The sequence below is a fragment of the Podarcis cretensis genome (assembly GCF_951804945.1).
Source record: "Podarcis cretensis genome assembly, chromosome: 2".
NCBI lineage: Eukaryota > Metazoa > Chordata > Lepidosauria > Squamata > Lacertidae > Podarcis > Podarcis cretensis.
In genome coordinates, this window is record NC_137171.1 from 99,658,357 (window position 1) to 99,678,677 (window position 20,321).

At 43.6% G+C, this 20,321-nt stretch overlaps 1 protein-coding gene and 1 long non-coding RNA gene across 2 annotated transcripts in view; one reads left to right on the forward strand and one right to left on the reverse strand.

Moving 5' to 3' along the window:
* TAFA1 (TAFA chemokine like family member 1) overlaps nt 1–20,321 on the reverse strand; it is a 331,735-nt gene that overhangs the window by 74,664 nt on the left and 236,750 nt on the right. The gene's annotated exons all lie outside the window — the stretch shown is intronic.
* LOC307209283 lies at nt 18,335–19,460 on the forward strand. Its single transcript, XR_013835510.1, has 2 exons — nt 18,335–18,406; nt 19,329–19,460. It is a non-coding gene; the product is annotated as an uncharacterized lncRNA (long non-coding RNA).

The following is a 20,321-nucleotide window of genomic DNA, read 5'->3' on the forward strand; positions in this document are numbered from 1 at the left end:
AAAGCTGACCTGACAAATGTTTACAGGATAACAGCACCCAGATACACTTGACAATGGAGACTCAAAACATTCCATTAAAAAGCAAGGCTTGGGCGTGCACTGTCAATTGGTGTGAAGGTTTTGGGTAGTTAGGAAATTGAGGAGAGAGTGGCAACTTTTCAAAGCCATCCCATGGGTTTGCATGCATACAGTGAAATGCAGGGGTGTCTGTCGGCCAGCAAAAAGGACACTTTTGGTGGAATGGGTCACCTCTGCTTCATAGAGTTGAGGGAACCCCCTGAGCAGATTTGGGTGAACAGGGTGGGGCCTGAAGGGAAAGGACGGGAAAGGGATTTCTGTTGCATCGGCAGAAATCCATTTGTACATTGATGGATGCCACTCATAAAAAGTCACATGAATACTGGCTTCCAGTGCACTTTTCCAGACACAGTTTTTTTTATCCAGCATTAAAGGAGGAAAGCTTGTACAAGTCTGTAGGGGTGAAATCCTAATGTATTCATATCTGGGTATGCCCCATTGAAATCAGGGACTTAATTCCAAGTAATTCCAGAGTTTGACCAAACTGCAGGAAGCAGTGGAGGACAGGAGTGCCTGGCGTGCTCTGGTCCATGGGGTCACGAAGAGTCGGACACGACTAAACTACTAAACAACAACAACAAATTCCAAGTAAACAGGCATAGAATTCTGTGGCAAGAAACCTTTCAGGTATGCCAAAATACCATTTCCCCTCCATATCCAAAATATTTTAAGGAGGACGTCTGTCTGAGCCTCATATCCAGCAATAAGTACACTACAAGAGTTGTTTACAGGGCTTTTCCGCCACCACCACCCTCCATGGTGGATGCTACATCTTACCTACATATGGGATGCTGATCAAGATAGAAGCTAACATTACAGCCAAGATAGACACCCCTCTCTTGGGCACAGATAATGTAACTACATGAATATCTTTGTTAAAAAATGTGTTCCGAATGTTCGACAATTTTCTTATCGATCTGGTTAATGCCTTGCAAAAGTGAGCAGGATAGTTCTTGTGACAAAGTCCAGTCATCTGTGAACAGCTAATGCTACTCACAATCTCCTCCGTTTCCCTTGTATATTTGCTGTCCATAAAAGCTTGCTTTGTTGGTACTGAATGATTTGAAATGCTTGTATCGCCATAGCCAGAACAGGATGATTAAAATAGATGCACCCAGGAGCCCAAGACTGAAAATAACAGCCACGTTAAAGATTGAAGGGCTATTGAATCAATTCAATTTAATCCAATGATTGATTCAATTCAATGCAACACTTACTCCAGGTAGCCATTGGTTTTGATATTTAGTGGGAATGGTGCCAGATTTTCTTAATTGGGAGAATTTGAAAATGAACTCCTCTAATTTGGAAAAAAAACATTTGGCAATAATGAGATGGGCCAACATAGAATTATAGAACAATAGAATATTAGAGTTGGAAGGGACCCAAAGGTCATCTAGTCCAACCCCCTGCAATGCTGGGGGTCTTACTGGGGAACATCCCCCTGGTGTTTGGCTCAGCTTGTAAATAGGTTACTTTGGCACCAATGGTCCCCGTTCTGTTCTGCCACTGGACTGACTCAATCTTCCTTATCCTCTTGCATAGGCTCACCTGTAAAGACACAGGTGAGACAGATGTAGTGTGCCAAAATATACCTAGCAAGGGAAGGAGGAGGGAAACCAGTTGCAGGACCTTCGTGAAATTTTGTATGTTTCCAGTGACAACATGTATTTATAACCATCCATCTGTTTTTTCTAGAAAAATAAATAAATCTCCAAGTGGTTTACAGCATTCAAGCATAAATCAATACCATTTCTGTATACATAAATATCAAAAATACCAGCCTGTAGGATCCAGTATTAATGACTGGGAGCAGCCCAAGCAAAGAAGGGTGTTCTCTGTAAATCTCAGAAGAAGTGCCAGCATGGAGAAGTCCATTTCCCTGTTGCTGAACAGGTGAAAGTCTGCAGGTTGTGGCAACAGCCAACAAGACATCATTCTAGGAACTTAATGATCTAATGGGTCTATATGGGGAAGGCTTTCCTCCACTTCCCCTGTGCTTGCTATGGGCATGTGGGGCAAGGGGAAACCGGAGGGGGCAGGGAAGGATGCTCATGTGATAATGCATGGAGCACTGGCCTTAGTCACATTTAAAGACATTCCCTCAGAGAACTATAATTCCCAGAATGGTTTAACAACCAATCCCTCTTCATAGGGAAATCTTTAGTTAGTTCCCCTTCACGCCCCTGGAATAGGGGTGAGAGAATTATGAAAGCAATGCCAAGAGAAAGTTATTAAGAAGACAAATGACCATAAGGAACCAAATATGTCTTACCAGTTTTAACATGTTATAAATATGTTTTTATTTTATTCTTAATGGCATTGCCTTATCATTTCCATGTTTGCCATCATGGGCTCCATTGAGAGGAGAAACAGGAATTAAAAAAACAACAACAACAAATGGGGAAGACCTCCAACCTCCACCTTTTGCCCTGCATGAGTCAACAGAGCATGGGAGAAGGTGATTTGTCAGCCTCAGTTTCTCCCTCTCTCTCTACTCACAAAACTGCTAAGAACTGCTAAGTGAAACATGATTCAAAATGCATCTCTTTCTTTCCTACCTATTTCCTTCTGTCAAAGTTGTAGATTTCCTATCCTGAAGGGTGTGAAAAGTTTTCACAAAGGACAGAACACTGAACTCAATTATTTCCAACCAGGTTTGATAACAGGAGTAGGGGTGGGCAGGCGGCAGCGGGGGGGGGGGGGATGGAGACAGTGGAAAATGACAATGAACAACAAGATTTCAAAGGCTTATTGTGGAGGTCGCCAGAGAGATAAACTCGCCATTCCATCTTGCCAGATTCCATTCACGCCGAAAACTTCAGACAACTGTCTGGCACTTCTGGATCGACATTTGCATACACGTTTGTTTGCTTTTCAGTATAATTAGCTTTTAAAGTCTTACTGGGGAACTGAACAAATGCATTGTATAGTCCCCCAAAACAATGCAACATGGATTGTTTGCATTTGAATTAATTTGCTGCCCGGTACTGAGGCCATATCTGCTCAGCGAACGCTTAATGTTGAACATTAATTATACAAACAAAAGAAATGGTGCAAAGCCTGTTGTCTTAGTTTGTTCTCCCCAGATTAAGCATTGTTTGTGTTGGAGGTTTTCCACCCTAAGTAAATTACTAAATGTGACTGCTTGGGAAAGTTGATTCTTAAGATGACGTAAAATGTGCCCTGATCAATGCCTTGTGCAAACAAGCTCCCAACTGATGCTCTTCGCAGTCCAGCTGCTGTTAATATTCCTCTAATTGTGGCTTTGAGTTATTTCAGATGTTTTACGTGTTACCCTGATGGAGTGATAATCACAGCTCCCTGGTCTCTAGTTACCCAGCTCAGCGATGCCATCTTTCCCATTCAGTGCAACATCACTCATCTTCCTGCAGTAAGCAGGGCTGACTAGCAAATTAATCAGCCTCACAGCTCAACAGGGTTCTCACAACCCTTTCCAAAGTTACATTCCTTGTTGAATGGCATGTAAGAAAACTGATGCAGAATGGTCCCAAATGGGACATCTTTGTAACATCTGACAGGTCTGGAGAAGGTCCTGAGAAGTTTGAAACTACACCAGTTGCAGTTCTACAGTTGATTGATAGAATCAGCTGGAAACAATACTTTGAAATTTTCTCTCTTTGCTTAGGAATAAGTCATTCATTGCTTTCCTCCATGTGACTTCTACAGTCAACATGAAGTCAGCTGGAATGATCTATCACCTTCCAGAACAGGCATCCCCAAACTCGGCCCTCCAGATGTTTTGGGACTACAATTCCCATCATCCCTGACCACTGGTCCTGTTAGCTAGGGATGATGGGAGTTGTAGTCACAAAACATGTGGCTGTGCCAACTGGGGAAGTAGGACTCCCATCTGCTCTCCTCCTTCCTTGGGGAAAGGAGCATAGCAACAGACTCTGGGTAAGGCATTAGCCCACCAAGAAGGTGGGAGGAACCAAACTCAGAAGGGGGGGGGGGATACAGATTGGTCACCCAGGACCTGGTGGCATTCCCATTATTGGGAACACATACAGCCTCACTGATGTAGTGAGCATCTGCAGTCTTGCATACCACAATTGTGTTCTGAGTGAGCACACCTTGCCCCATCTTTAAAAGGTGGAAGGCTGGGAGGGTGGGTGTGCCAACTCGTTGGGACAACCCAATCACTTCCATGGAGCTCTGAACTCATGCCTGATCTTGAACTCTTTAAACATGGACTGTTGCGTGTTGCCTGGATAGCCTTCACTGTTCTGAGCAGTGACTTTCTGAGACCCATTACTTGTTGCTGAGCTATCTTCTGTCTTCACCGTCTGTTTTCTCTGCTTTATTCAGTATCTCTTCCTTACTCTCAAGTAAGAGCCTCTGTCACTTTGGTTTGGGTGAGCCAAGACAGATGCTCTTATCAGCCATATGGTATTTCTGTTTCATAGGGCAGCCCTAAGTATTTAGATATATAAGCTCTATTAAGCTCAGTTTCACATACTCCAAAGTGTTTAGGATTGCACAGTAAGGTGTTTTTCAAAAAAACCTCCAATATTATACACCAAACACATATAGGGTTCCTAACTACTCTGCTTGTGTTACTGTTAAGCAACTTTCAGCATGCATTCTAGTTTTGATTTTCTAGTTAAAAAATCATATATATTATTACTGCTCCTGCTCAGAAGATTCGCAAATGTAATCTTCAGCATAGCAATCGTTCAGAAATGCTTGCAATTCAAGGCCATTGTCAGAGGGCTGTGTATTATATCCGAAGTGGCAGAGTGTGAATACTTGACATGGGGCTTTTTGTGGAAGAAGCTTTATTCATGCCAAGCCTCTTCTGCTGAATGCCATCTATGCCTACGAGGTATTGTGTGTCAGGAAGGGATATGTCAATGCCTTTCCACAATGCTGCTTGATTCCTGATGCCAATCATCAAAAGGAAAACAGAAAATAAGTAAAACGCTATGGCCCTTGTAGATTTCCCCACAGAGATAGGAGATGTCAATTCTTCTCCCATACACCATTGCAGGGCAAATATCTATGTATCACATCTATCTATTTATCTGTGAACACTCACAGGCTACTACCTGTCCATTTTTTTCACCCCAAGTCCAGCTTTTTAAATCGAACAACAAACCAGCTAAGTTTGCATGGTCAGCACAGTGAGAAACAGGTCCATTGCATGCAGGGCTGGTTTAAACATCACATTAAATAACCTACAGACAAAGGCCAGAAGAAGAAGAAGAAGAAGAAGAAGAAGAAGAAGAAGAAGAAGAGGAGGAGGAGGAGGAGTTTGGATTTGATATCCCCTTTATCCCTACCCTAAGGAGTCTCAAAGTGGCTAACATTCTCCTTCCCTTCCTCCCCCACAACAAACACTCTGTGAGGTGAGTGGGGCTGAGAGACTTCAGAGAAGTGTGACTAGCCCAAGGTCACCCAGCAGCTGCATGTGGAGCAGTGGGGAATCCAACCCAGTTCACCAGATTACGAGTCTATCGCTCTTAACCACTACACCACACTGGCTACACACAGACTATGCTGCAGATAGTGGAGGATTTGTAATATAGAGAAGACTGCTTTCCTGTTCTGTACTTTCAACTACTCTGCACCTCAGGTTAACACAAGAGTCTGTTATTTATAAGGCAGAGGGCAGCAGTCAGGAGAGGACGGAGTGCTTCCATGCATCTGATCTGTTTTGGACTCTCTCAGCCTTTCAGTGAACACATGGAGGTGGGGATGAGCAGGATCGTGTTGTTTCACTCCAGTGATGGAACTGGGGGTGGTGTGGGGACCACCCCCTCTACCTTATCCTAAATTTCTACAGCATGAAAAAAAGTTTTGAATGAAAACTGGCATCCTTGTTAAATACAGTGGGTTGAAGAGAAGCATTGTTCTATCTTCTATATGAAGTTCCAAATTCAATGTAGTAGTTTAGAACAGGCATTTTATGAACAAGAGAGCAAACATATATCTATAACATTCATCAGCTGAATTTTCCTTTCTCTAACTGGAAGCCTTGCTCTTAAGATTCTATTCACCACAAAGATACAGTAAGGTATTATCACCCCAGATATTTGTCCCAGCCCTGCACGTTCAACTATCCTCACATTCTCCCTGTGAAAACCCCTAGCACTAAGATAACACTGAACCCCTGTGGAATCATGGTGCTTGTTAAGATTCCTAAGCATTTCTCTTAAATAGCTCTGTTAGGGAACTCCATACCTGCCAGGTTTAGAGCATCCCTGTTTTTCACAAGGTCTCTATATAGTATGACACACCAATGCCCCTGAACTTCACTTCACAGTTTATCAGCTGCCACCAGCTGCTGTTTCCTTCAACTCTCAGATAGCAATGTTTTGGAAATGTGTCTCTTCTGGCTTAGAATTATTATTATTATTATTATTATTATTATTATTATTATGTCACTTTATCTTGCCCAAAGCAACCCAAAGCGATTTACAGACAACAAATATGGATCTCAAGGGGCTGCTCACCTTTCCACAAGGCAAACATGGTGACTTTCCATGCTAATTTCTAGCTCTGATTAAATGAGTTTCCACTGTGAACTGCACAAACAGTCTGGTATAACATGTAAAAAAAAAAAAATTAATGCATGCACCTGTGGTACATATATTTTAATGTGGTATATTTCATATCATATTTTCTCTTTTATGTATCTCTGATGACCTAGTTTGAAGGGGCCAAGGTGTGGTCATGCAATGTGAGGGACTGGTCTGAAGAGGAGGGTTGGGAATTGTCCCCTCCTTCCTTTCTGCTTCTTTTTGAGTAGGAAGGGGAGTGGGAAGAATTGCCCCCCCCACACTCTTCAGTAGCTGCAAAAGGAGATGGAGACAGGGATGAGTTGCGACAAGACACAGAGCTGCCAAGTCATGAGGTATTGGGGGAAGGAGGGGAAGTTGGAGAACAGATAGCAGATACTTCCTTAGAGAGCCTGGGAACTCCACACACACACACACACACACACACACAGAGAGAGAGAGAGAGAGAGAGAGAGAGAGAGAGTGTCTCCAAGGATGTGCTGGTCACTTAGAATTCACAAACAAAGAGCACAATGACATTTGACTCCTGAGACTTCCTGTAGGGACACAGGGTGTTGTTGGGGAAGGAAAAAGAGAGGATCAGATTCAGCAACATCATGCTGATATCCAGGAGTAGATTCTTGTCTTGCTCCACATTTGCTGAATAAAACCATAAATACGAACTTTTTTGTTTCTTCTTTTTTCTCATAAATAATTTTTTATTCATTTTCCGATTAAAACCATTCATATTAATATCAAATCAAATCTTGCCACATTAAAAAAACAAACAAACAATGCAGCCAATTATAAAGTCCGAATTAAATAATTTCAAGGGGTACTTCCCATGTTCTGAATTTCAAGAACTAATGTCCTTCATTTATTTTCTGCTTTCTTGTTTCCCAATTTTTCTGATCTTGATGTTAACCATCCTCCTCTCTCGGTCAACCAGTCTCTGGTATGTGACTCTACATCTTGTTTTGTTTGACGGTTCCATATTTCTATAATCTTGTTTCTTATTTGATCCTGGAGGCTGCCGGGGGAGGAACGAATCCCTCGAGCCCAACATGCAAGCAGGGGTTGGTACCTGAGTACAGACCAAGAGAATGGCTTTTGGATGGTTGATATTGGGACCCTACCGTACAAGCCCTTGCATCCCAGTGTCAAAATGGCAACTGGAGTGGTGACATAAAAAAAGATGGTGGGGCTCATGTACTTTAATTGGCATGTAGAAGAGGAAAGGTATAGGAGCTCTGTCCTCTTTTTCACCTGGCTGCCGTAACAACAACTCATAGTGTCAGAGCTGCCCCTAGGTCCTAGCTCACAGAGGACCAACGCGAGGCTGTCGTTATGTACAAAAGTCTTTATTGAGGTTCAGTTTCCATTTCAAAGCCGCAGCGCGCAGCTCTACGTCTTAAACCTTAGACCGGCGAAGTCCTGTCTGAGTCTCCTCCCCTATGACACCAGTTTAAGATCCTAGCCCTGCTCCACCTTTTCCGCTGCTCTCTCCTCTTCTGGGTCCTCCTGCCCGCTGGGGCATTCCCCTTTCTGGACTCCTCAGACGCTGAGTCGTTTAGCTCCTCCCCCTGCCTCCGGCGGGCTTTAGGACCCGGTACCCAATCCTCATTCTCTGCTGTCCCACGCTCCTGTACATTTGAACTTGCCTCTCGCGCCAACCCAGTGACCTTCCTCCTGACTGTTACACTACTTCTGTCACTGCTTCCCTCTTCCGGGATACTGGCCGGATCTGACCTCCCCTCCGTTGCCTGACTCTCCGATGGAGGCGTGGTCAGCCCTGACTCCTCTCCTCTCCCTGCTGGGGGAGACGCTACTCCCGATACCTGTGACTCTTCCCCCCCACTATGCTCCGGTGGGGAAGCTGGTCCTGATTTCCAACTGCTGCTCTGGGAGTCCCCGCTGGCCCCTTGCTTCTGGGGTGTCCCCCTTGGGACCCCCCTTGCTCTTCCGATTCGCTGGAGAGGCTCATGGAATCTCTCAGGCCACTGTCATCTTCTCCTACGCTGCCCTCAGATTCTTCCCCTTCGCTCTCCATCTCCCCTCTTCCCTGTGCTTCTGCTCCTGAACCCCTGACACATAGTATCACACTGTTAGTCATTTGGCAGTTTTCCTACATTAGTGTCAATCTGTCTAGCTAAAGTAATTTTAAATAACAGATTTTTACTTCTTATTGGCAAAATGATAAAATGGATGCTATTATATGCAATGTAGAAGGGGGGGCAAAGAAAGGGTGAATTGCAGTATGCTATTATTTCTCATGGACTTTGCATCTCTTTGATTTAAAAGCATTAGAGGTTACTGTTCAAAGCTTTACAAATAGTAACTATGGTTTAAAAAATTGCTGTTTTCATTAAAAGACAATAAAACTTTTTTTCTACTTCTCTTGTGTTTTGTTGCCAACATGATAATGTACAGCACAATGATTTCCCATTCAGCATAAAATGCTAGGATTTCCATATAAATCAGGTTCTTTTTAACGTCGTCGTGTCTTAGCATGATGCCAAGCTGTGAATTTAAGTAGTGGCATGTGTCATATTTGTTTGTATAGACTGTATTTTAAGTGACTAACGACAACAATATTAGCAATATAAATTTGACAAATTTCAGCCTACCGAGTGAGCTGTTTTGATAAATATTGTATTAAGTGACAACCCTGCTGAGTAGCTAATGAGGTGGTGGTGCCCTTTTCCTTCTATCTGCGGACCCCCCTTTTGACTATCGGTTCTTATTGGGTGACAGCTGAAGTTGGGATCTTGTTATTGACGGAAGCCGCGCGGTGACACTGCGGCTGCTGGGGTAGGACTAATGGCTGAGATGTGTCACTTATTACGGCGAGAACAAAGTAACAAAGCAGAAGCCAACTTCTGAAGCTGAGACTGCATCTTCTACCGTTTGAATGGCATTCTCCAAAATATCATTTTTAAAAGGGCATTTTCAAGAGCGCTTAACACACACAAGCATCCCAACCTGATTTTGTAAATGAAAGGTATATTTCAAAGTTGACAATGCCAGCTGCCTACTCTATTAAGTGTGGAGGTGCAGAACCTGCTGGCATAACTTCTGGCTTATGCAAGATCTCAGGATTTGGGCTAGTTGAATTATTATTATTATTATTATTATTATTATTATTATTATTAATTATTATTATTAATTATTATTAATTATTATTAATTATTATTTTTTATTATTACTATTATCATTATTGTTATTATTATTATCAGTTGCATTTAAGAATGACTTCCTATGAAGTGCCTGGATGCAACTTTACAATACTTTAAATACATATGTGACACAACTGCACATATAAAAAGAATGAAAAACTATTACAGTGGTACCTCAGGTTAAGTACTTAATTTGTTCCGGAGGTCCGTACTTAACCTGAAACTGTTCTTAACCTGAAGCACCACTTTAGCTAATGGGGCCTCCTGCTGCTGCCGCGCCGCCGGAGCATGATTTCTGTTCTTATCCTGAAGCAAAGTTCTTAACCTGAAGCACTATTTCTGGGTTAGCGGAGTCTGTAACCTGAAGCGTATGTAACCTGAAGCGTATGTAACCCAAGGTACCACTGTATGTATATGAAAACCCTTTCAAATCCAATATAAATATCAACAGAGAGAGAGAGAGAGATCCACTTAGGCTTGCATAAATTCTTCATTTGAAATGGTAATAAAGACATCACCAGATTGATATATAATGGGAGGATGTTACAAAGGACCTGAGTCAAACATCATCTGAAACATGGCTACTGATAATATGGTCTCTGCTAAATATCCCCTTCAGTGAAGAGTGAAGTAATTGGTTGGGAACATAAAGGATGAGAAATTATCTTTTAGGTATCCTGGTTCCAATTCTACAGGGCTTTGTACAACCATACCAGCACCTTGAACTTAGCCTGGTAGCTACGGTACTTAGAAAGTGAGTCTTCTTTCTAATTCATTAGAAAACAAAAGCAAAAACCATTTTTTTATAGTTCTCTGTCAATGGCCTAGAACAAGGAGGGAGAATGTTGCAAAAGGAACGTAAGGTGGTCCATTTTCTTTAGATGAGATGCGGGGCCTTTCAGATGTTGCTGAAGTATAATTCCCGTCATTCCTGGCTATTGGCCACACTTGCCAGGACTGAGGGGTGTAATCAGCCCCCTCTGGAGGGCCCAAAAGTTCCCCATGCTTGGTATAGGCAGTTCAGTCAACACTGTCTGTCTTGGTTTTCAGATGGGGGGGGGGATATTCCAAACTCTGCCAAACCTGAGACCTTTCTGCCTACGAAAGATGAGATCTGTTGTTAAGCTATGGCCATTCCCCAAATGACGGAGACTTAGAAAGCTACCTTATTAGATCCGACTTTAATACAGTGGTATCTCGGGTTAAGTACTTAATTCATTCCGGAGGTCCGTTCTTAACCTGAAACTGTTCTTAACCTGAAGCATCACTTTAGCCTCCTGCTGCCGCTGCGCCACCGGAACACAATTTCTGTTCTCATCCTGAAGCAAAGTTCTTAACCCAAGGTCCTATATCTGGGTTAGCAGAGTCTGTAACCTGAAGCGTATGTAACCTGAAGCATCTGTAACCTGAGGTACCACTGTATCTAACTTGTGTGGCATCCGCTCTCCAATGTTTCAGACGGAGCTCATTCCTAGTCCTATCTGAAGAAGCCAGGGATTGAACAATGAACCTACAGCGTACAAATATGATATTCTGTTACTGAACTACAGCCTTACATCAGCACATATTTTTGGGGACAGCTCCCCCAAAACCACAATAAAACAACTGAGATTAAAAAAACCCAAACTGCAGCAGTAAGTACTTGAGCAGAATTTTTTAACATTCGTTTTAAAGGAGGAGTTAAAAGTGACACACATTATATAAGCCTAGAGTAATATGAAAAGGGACTTTGCAAGGTATTGAGAGAAGAGGAGGGCAGCAGGTGAGCTTCCAGGCAGTGGAGAGTGTTAAGTTGTGGGTGAACATATCAGCCGACACAGCGATTCTTCAAACAGCTCTTGTTTATTCACAGGCCAGGACAGAACTGAACTAAAGGGTTCAGTCAGCCTGCTTATATAAAGCTCCAGTACAACATTACTGTAACAACTTTCTAAAACTATCCAATCACTGAACGTTACTTTTGATCCCTTATTTGCATAACTATCTACAGTATCACCCTGCTGGCCCAGGGTGAGAACTTCAGTACATAACAGAGACAATCCAAGGAAGTTTGCTGTAGGTGAACGTGGTGTGAGTGCAAGTTGGGATGATAGAATGGACAACGTTTCAGGTGTGTATGACATTTTTGAATCATCCCCTATGTTAAAAACACGCTAATGGGAAACTAGCAAAGGAAACTGAAATCAAACCAACCTTCCTGACATATTTTTTTGTGTGTGGGGGTAGTTTGGATAGCATTTAAAATGGTACCCATGCCTATAACTGGGAGTGGCTCCATCCATCCTACACCCTCAGCATTCTGTGATTTTGCTCCTACCTTATTCAGCTGTATGTGTCGTCCCAGCTGGTTAGAGAACCCTAAAAGCATTGCATTTACAAAACAGACATTTTTAAACCCCCCCCCCATCCCTGACACCCTCCCCCCGAACTCTTCCACTTCAGGCCCACTTCATTCCCACCCGCTAGTCTCCCACAGTTTTTAGAGGTCATCTGATTTCTCTTCTGAGCTACTAAAAAGCAATAAGTCATCTTGCTGAATGGTGCTGGCTAAGGACTGGGCTGCTCTCCACAGTGTTACAGCTCCCAGCATCCATCTCTGCTGCCTTTGCCTTCAGTAAATTTCCTCTAAATAAGCCATTGTTTGTCTGGCTGAAGACAGTTTTCTGCATGGATGGCTTAACAGGGCAGCAGAGCATTGATTTATGGTGTAGAAGGGAGGCTCTTTCCACAAGGAGAGGGCTGGGGACTGTACTTTTCCCCCTCTCTTTCTGTTGTCTGAATTAAAGAAAAGACAGATCCTAAATCTGGACTCTTCTTGAATCCTCCACGCCTTCCTTCATCTTTCGCCCAATTGTGTCTGGGAACCACAAAGCTAGGTTTCCAGTTTGGATAAATTAAGGTTGATTGCATAAATTGAGATAAATGGGTCTATGCATCTTTTCCCACAGCTGATATAACATGCTTGGAAGACTCAGGCATCTGGGAATGTTCACCCACCCATAGTGAGGTTCATGAGCTAGTTTTGTATGTATAATATATGGCAGAGAAAGCAAGCCCAAGTACAGACAGCTGCATTTGTCCTTCCCCAGTTAACCTTGCGTTTGCCTCCTCCTCTGCCAAAATTTAAACTTCTTATTCCTCCTCCTCCTCCTCCTCCTCCTTATTGTTGTTGTTATTTGTAAACTGCCCTGTACCCACAGGTCTCAGGGTGGTTACAACATAAAACCACAATACAAAACCACAAAATATATAATATAATAAACACTCCCTCCCTGCCTTTTCCCCAGTACGGGGACTCAAAGCAGCTAAAAATAAATAAAAATAAAGCAAACATTGATAAAGCACAGAAAACTAATACAGCCGTACCTTGGTTGACAAGCGCCTTGCGACTTGAACGTTTTGGCTCCCAAACACTGCAAACCCGGAAGTGTTCCAGTTTGCGAATGTTCTTTGGAACCTGAACGTCTGACATGGCTTCCAATTTAGTGCAGGAAGCTCCTGCAGCCAATTGGAAGCTGCACCTTGGTTTTCAAATGTTTTCGGAAGTCGAATGGACTTCCGGAACGGATTCCGTTCGTCAACCAAGATACGACTGTAACTTATAAAAGATAATGGTTTGACAGTAATTAAACCATAATAGAGTTAAAATGATATACAAGCAAATCTATAAAATATAATCAAATCTGAGGGGGGAACCCCTACCCAGCCCTATTAAAAGCCCTTCCCTTAAAAACAGTCTGTTCCCCAAAAATTGCCAGAATAAAACACTCTTCACCAGCTGGTGGAGGACAAGAAGGGAGTTAGTCTAGCCTCTCTAGGGATGGGGTTCCAATGTCTGGGAGCAGCCATGAGAAGGCCCTGAGATGTACCTTTTTGCCTATACTACTTTGTAAAGTGCTATTGCAACATACAATTTTAAAAAAAACAAAACGCCATGCAGACTAAGGTATTAGAACTAGTTAAGTCAGCAAAACAAATAATTCTTTCTAAGCAAGTAGTGCTAAGTATGGGAAGCCAGCATAAATTATGCCACTTAAAGATAAAGGTAAAGGGACCCCTGACCATCAGGTCCAGTCGTGGCCGACTCTGGGGTTGCGGCGCTCATCTTACTTTATTGGTCGAGGGAGCCGGCGTACAGCTTCTGGGACATGTGGCCAGCAGGACTAAGCCGCTTCTGGCGAATCAGAGCAGCGCACGGAAACGCCATTTACCTTCCCGCCGGAGCGGTACCTATTTATATACTTGCATTTTGACGTGCTTTCGAACTGCTAGGTTGGCAGGAGCAGGGACCGAGCAACAGGAGCTCACCCCGTTGCGGGGATTCGAACCACCAACCTTCTGATCGGCAAGCCCTAGGCTCTGTGGTTTAACCCAAAGCGCCACCCGCATCCCACAGTATGCAAAGCCAGCATAAATTATGCCACTTACATCGGTGTAAAGTACAGTACACCAGATCCAAACTCAGTTCAGGAGTGAAAGCTTTTTGGAAGTCCAACTGCACCATTGTGCAATTATGTCAGACTCTTTCCACCAATGATGTCACTGTTCTAAACCTTTTGGAATCTTTTTAAAGCTGATCATAATATTGTCCCCACAAACAGAATTCTCCTGGAGCTGTTCAGAGTGGGGAAAGCTGCCCCAAATAAATCAAAACCAAACAAACAGCATGCCCACAGCAGAAATTCCAGTCCCATTAAAGCATGGAGGAGAACCATTTAAAAAATCACTACACATGAATTGTAATTATAGCTTTTGTGCCACAATAGTCTACATTATGTTTGCTCCGCAGAAGAGGAAATAAGGAATATTAACTCCCTTTGTATGTTGAGAGAGAGCAAGAGAGAGATGATGGTGTAGTGCTTACAGCATAAGGGTATACAGTCTGTTACATAAACCTACCAAATTTCTGACCCTACGCCGAAAGCTAGGGCAGTGTGCTGGGTAGGATTTTCTAGGCCCCATGCATTGTATGTGGATTCAGCCCTCCATTCCACCCACCAGAGGAATCAAATTTGCATAAAAGCTAGCTATGCTTCTGTATGTGTTCAGCCGCATATTTAGAAATAATTGCTATAATTTGAGTAGCAAAAGTGGACAAGACTGTGACCAGGTCAGGGGGCCTCTTACCCTTGTTCTGACCAGTGCTTTTTTCAGGGGGAACTCAAGGGTATATAGTACCAGCACCTCTTTTTGTTGTTAAAAAGTGTGGCACTTACTGTAACCACTTCATGGCGAGTACCAGCACCTAATTTTCTAGAGGGGGGAGCACTGTTTTCAACCTCTGATAAATAAGGCAGGGGTGTGAAACCTTTCTTTTGTCTGAAGGTGCATGGAGGCACAGTGAGGGTGGAGTCGGGGAATCAATCAGAGGTCCGTACCTAAGCAATAAGATGTCTGACAGTGGGTAAAACTTTTCCATAATGGAATTTCCATTCTAGAAAATGGCTTATCCAGGCAGTACAGAACCTCCAGTCCACAGATCTAATTACCTTCAGTAGGCCTCTGAATTTGGTCCATGAAGCCATTTGGGGCAAAACCATGCCCATCTGACATCAAGCAGGAAGATTTGTTATCTCTAATACAATAACTAAGTGGTTGGATGAGAGGAAAGGGGTGCTGCTGTTATTATTATTATCATCTATTAATTAAATTTCTACACACCCTTCATCCAAAGATCGCAGGGTGCTTTACAATATAAAACCACAAAACCTTATCTCTGATCTTAGCGCTAAGCACCACAGCACTAAGACAGGATATAAGTTATCACCACTCTTCACACTGTGGTGTTTAGCACCTGCTCACTCTTTAAAAGGCAGCAAGCAAAGCTTTCTCTCCAGTCTCAGTGCTGTGGGACCTGTGAACCTCCAGAACTTCATTAGCCTAAAGCATTGGCCATCCTGACTGGGGCTGATGGGAGCTGGAGTCCAAGAACATCTGGAAGGCCACAGCTTAGCCACCTCTAGTTTATATAATTGTCAAAAGGTACTTGTACTGCTGACTAAACTAAGCAGCTTTGGCCTTTGTAATTTGCTTTGGGGCAGGCAACAGTCTAGGGTAGACTTCCTCAACCCAGTGCCTGACAGATGTTCTGGATTTCAACTCCCATCAACCTCAACCAGTGTCAAGGATTGGACTCAAGAGAGCAAGATGGAGGAGGAGGAATGGTGGAGAAGAGGGAGGCAGCTGCAGGAGAAGAGAGAGGCAGCCTTGATTTACAACAGGGCTTTGAGGGGTTTGAGGAAAATCATAACTCAGAGATAGTCAAACAGAGAAGTTGGGCAGTGATAGAAGAAGGGGGGGCTGCAGCAGGGCAGCCAGATGACACGTTGTCACTGGAAAGTATTTCTGATCCCCCTTCTCCCAGGACTCGGTGTTTGTTAAGAGTGCAGGAACAACAGAATCAGAGATATTTGATCCTGGAGGGGGCACCATAAGGGAAGATGCTGTTGCTAGGAAGGAGGGAGGAGGAGCCCAGTTTGGAGCAACGCCATTGTTAAGGCTTGTTGTGTTATTTTGCCTCTCGCCATTAGGACTGAATAAAATTAATTAAAAAGGACCCTGCTCTTGCTGCAACCAGGGGAGGAATAGCTTTCCCAAAGCCTTGACAGAGCCTTGACATCCAGTATGGCCAATCATAGAGTCATAGAATTGTAGTGTTGTAAGGGACCCTGAAGATAACCTAGGTCCCATATGGGGTTTGAACTGGCGACCTTGGCGTTATGATGAGGAATGATGGGCACTGTAGTCCTTCAAATTCTGCAGACTACCAGGCTGCCAAAGGCTGGTCTAGGAGCTTTCCCAGCAGCCCAAAAGCAATGTACTTTGGGGCAGGGGAGGGGCAGGGGCAAGTCTCAAAATATTGGAAGCTAGTGTTGTGCAGTGGTTAGAGTAACAGACTAGGACCTGGGAGGCCAGAGTTCAAATTCCCTCTCAGCCATGAAGCTCACCACGTGGCCTTGGGTCAGACACAGTCTCTCAACCTAACCTATGTCACAGAGGTGTTATGAGGATAAAGTGGGAAGAGTGAGAACCTAGAGTACCTTGGAGGAACGGTGGGATAGAAATTAGACAAATAAATAAATGTCAAGCCACTGTTAACATTAGTATTAGTATTCAGCTCCAATGCATCATGACTTTTCTCAGTGCAACTTTCAAATCACAGGCAAACTCATTTTTAACATTCTTGTGATATACTTTAACTTTTCAGAACAGCTCTCTCTTTTTGTCTTACAGACTCAGACGATATGAGATATCATTATTGGTTTCTAAAAATCTCAGCAGATTACAAGGCATCCCCAGCACTTCAGTGTAAAGCGCAGATTGGACCTTTGTGGGGTTTAAATCGGTGAACACAAGGGAAGTGGATTTTGCAGCTTGAAGGATATTTGCCTACAGCATAATTCCAATAATGGAAGTAATATCAGATCATATAAAGTTGAAGCTTTCACTCTACGGAACTGAGAAATGATGGGAGAGGTATACTGGGAATTTCCCTTTCAGATTAAATATTTGAGACGTGAATGTCTGAGACAATCATAATCCTCTGGAAATTACCTCGCTATCTCAAGAAGAGGAAGAATAAGAGACACTTTTCTGTATTACAATTAAGACACAGAAATCTTATTTTCAGCAAGATTTTAAAGAGAAGCGGAAAGCATTTGGGAGTTTAAATTTCAGTTATGTTAGGCTTAGGCTCAATTCAGAGACTGTGCCATGTGATCTTCAAAGCAATGTTTTGCAGGTGAGATACGTGCCATGGGTTCATGCACACACACCCTCTTCGCCACTTCAAATGTATGGAATCTCCTAGTTTGTCCTCACTTTGCTTGGTCTGGCATCTCAGTCAGGTAAACTATTACTGCTGAAATGCCCCCACCAGTGAGGTGCTGCGCTGGTGCCTCCCCAGTTCCTGTCATTTGCCATGAAGTGCCCGTGATGTCACAAAAGGACATGGTCACTAAGGAAACAGAGGCAGCTGTTAGTGGGAGTTCCCAGAGTCCTGCAGGACTGTTAAACCACTCTGGGAATTCTAGCTTTGTGTGAGGAACAGGGGTCTCCTCACAACTCTCAACTCCCTTAAACTACATTTCCCAGAATTCTTTAGGGGGAAGCCATGGCTAATGGCACCTCAAGTCTTCATATTCCACACCATGATACTTGCTATCATCCTGCTCTGCTAGTTAATTCTCCCCTTCTTAATTATTAGGTTCATATGCAATCCTTATAGCGGGTGGCGCTGTGGGTTAAACCACAGAGCCTAGGACTTGCCAATCAGAAGGTTGAGGGTTCGAATCCCCGCGACGGGGTGAGCTCCCGTTGCTCGGTCCCTGCTCCTGCCAACCTAGCAGTTCGAAAGCACGTCAAAGTGCAAGTAGATAAATAGGTACCGCTCCGGCGGGAAGGTAAATGGCGTTTCTGTGTGCTGCTCTGGTTCACCAGAAGCAGCTTAGTCATGCTGGCCACATGATCCAGAAGCTGTATGCTGGCTCCCTCGGCCAATAAAACAAGATGAGCGCCGCAACCCCAGAGTTGGCCACGACTGGACCTGATGGTCAGGGGTCCCTTTACCTTTACCTTAACCTTGTCTACTCAGAAGAAAGTCCAGTTAAATTCAATGGAGCATACTCCCAGGTAAGTGGGGTTGGGATTGCGGCCTTAGATATCTTTGAAGAGTTACAGGACAAGACAAGACAAGATATACATAGTCAGGAAATTTCCCTTATTTATATTTATTGCTACACAACACAGAGTACTAACCACTATACGATCACGGCCATTTATTGCTTTGCACAATTCAATAGAATTTCTGTTTTAGGAATTAAAAGAGAGACTTATTTGACTAACGGGTTTATTTAGTTTACTGAATCCTTAACCAATTCTGGAAATTGTGTGCAAAAGAAAGAATGCCTCTTCCTGTGAAACACACTCCCAAAATAAAAATATATAGCAAACAGAAATCTGCAACTAATGGATTATGGCTGCATAGAAGTGTGTGGCAATGAGGATGGTGTCTGCCTTCTGTGCTAGCATGACTTGTTTTCTGCAAGACTTTTATCAGGTTTTCGAAAAAGAAGCCTATCTCCTTTTTCAGAGGAGGCAAGAAATTGAATTTATTTGTAGCCTAGGGATGCAGAAAACTACCACATCTAATCTATGGCAGCTTCAGAGTTGAAACGCGGGAGATTCCCGAGACATCACCATTCAGCTGGGCATGGGGGATCATGGATGCAGTTGTCATTTTGCCACTTTTGGTTAGCCACCAGGATGGGAGATCTTCCCTACCCCACATCCCTCTCATGGCACTTATTTCTGTCTTAATAGCAAAGGACAGCAAAGTGTCTCATTGGCTTTCAAAACGTTGGACGCATGTAGAGTTCTAAATGATTTATTTCTGGCTCTTCCTGCTCTAGCACTCCCCCCCACCCCCTTTCCAAATATTAAGATATATGTAATCGACTCTGGCAGTTCACTTTGCAAATGTAATAGAAATAATTATAAGCAGGTCCAAAGGTTGCCAGCAAAGGAAATGTAACAAGATTTTTTTTTTTTTAAGGACTATTGACTTTCGTGAAAAATATATGTGGAACCTAAGGATACTGCAGATCAACTGAAAAAGAAATTAATGTTTTATGTTGCATCTCCCCCCCCCCCCCTTTTGGACCCAAAGAGATTTTACAAAGGCAAATAGGACAATGCAAGCCTATCAGTTTTAGAAATATTTGCAAGTAAAGGTAAAGGGACCCCTGACCATTAGATCCAGTCGTGACCGACTCTGGGGTTGTGCGCTCATCTCGCTCTATAGGCCGAGGGAGCCAGCGTTTGTCCACAGACAGCTTCCGGGTCATGTGGCGAGCTTCTGGCGAACCAGAGCAGCACACGGAAATGCCATTTACCTTCCTGCTGGAGCGGTACCTGTTTATCTACTTGCACTTTGACGTGCTTTCGAACTGCTAGGTTGGCAGGAGCAGGGACTGAGCAACGGGAGCTCACCCTGTCACGGGGATTCAAAACACCGACCTTCTGATCGGCAAGTCCTAGGCTCTGTGGTTTAACCCACAGCGCCACCCGCGTCCCTATATTTGCAGGAGCAGGGCAGAAAAGAATGCTTAGCATATGTATATGGGATTAGGAGACATCAATTGGTCACCATACAGATTAACCGATGTCCAGAACTCAATGAGCCACAAATAGAGAACAGTTTCAATTGAATCATGTAGCTCAGTGGTAGAACAAATGTTGTTGCTTGAGGCTCAGATGGCCTTGGTGGCACGCAGGGCCTTCCATCAGCTTCAGTTGGTGGCCAAGCTGTGCCTCTCTCTGGACAGGGATAGCCTAACTACTGTTTTCTATGCTCTGGTGAGCTCGAGGTTAGATTAGTGCAACACATGGGGCTTTCTCTTCAGTCAGTTCAGAAACTTCAGCTGGTGCAGAATTCATTGGCCACGTTGCTCACTGTGGCAAAATGGTTTGAACAAAGCAACCTTAGCTGGCTGCCACTTAGCTTCTAGGCCCAATTCAGAGTGCTGGTTCTGACCCATAAAGCCTT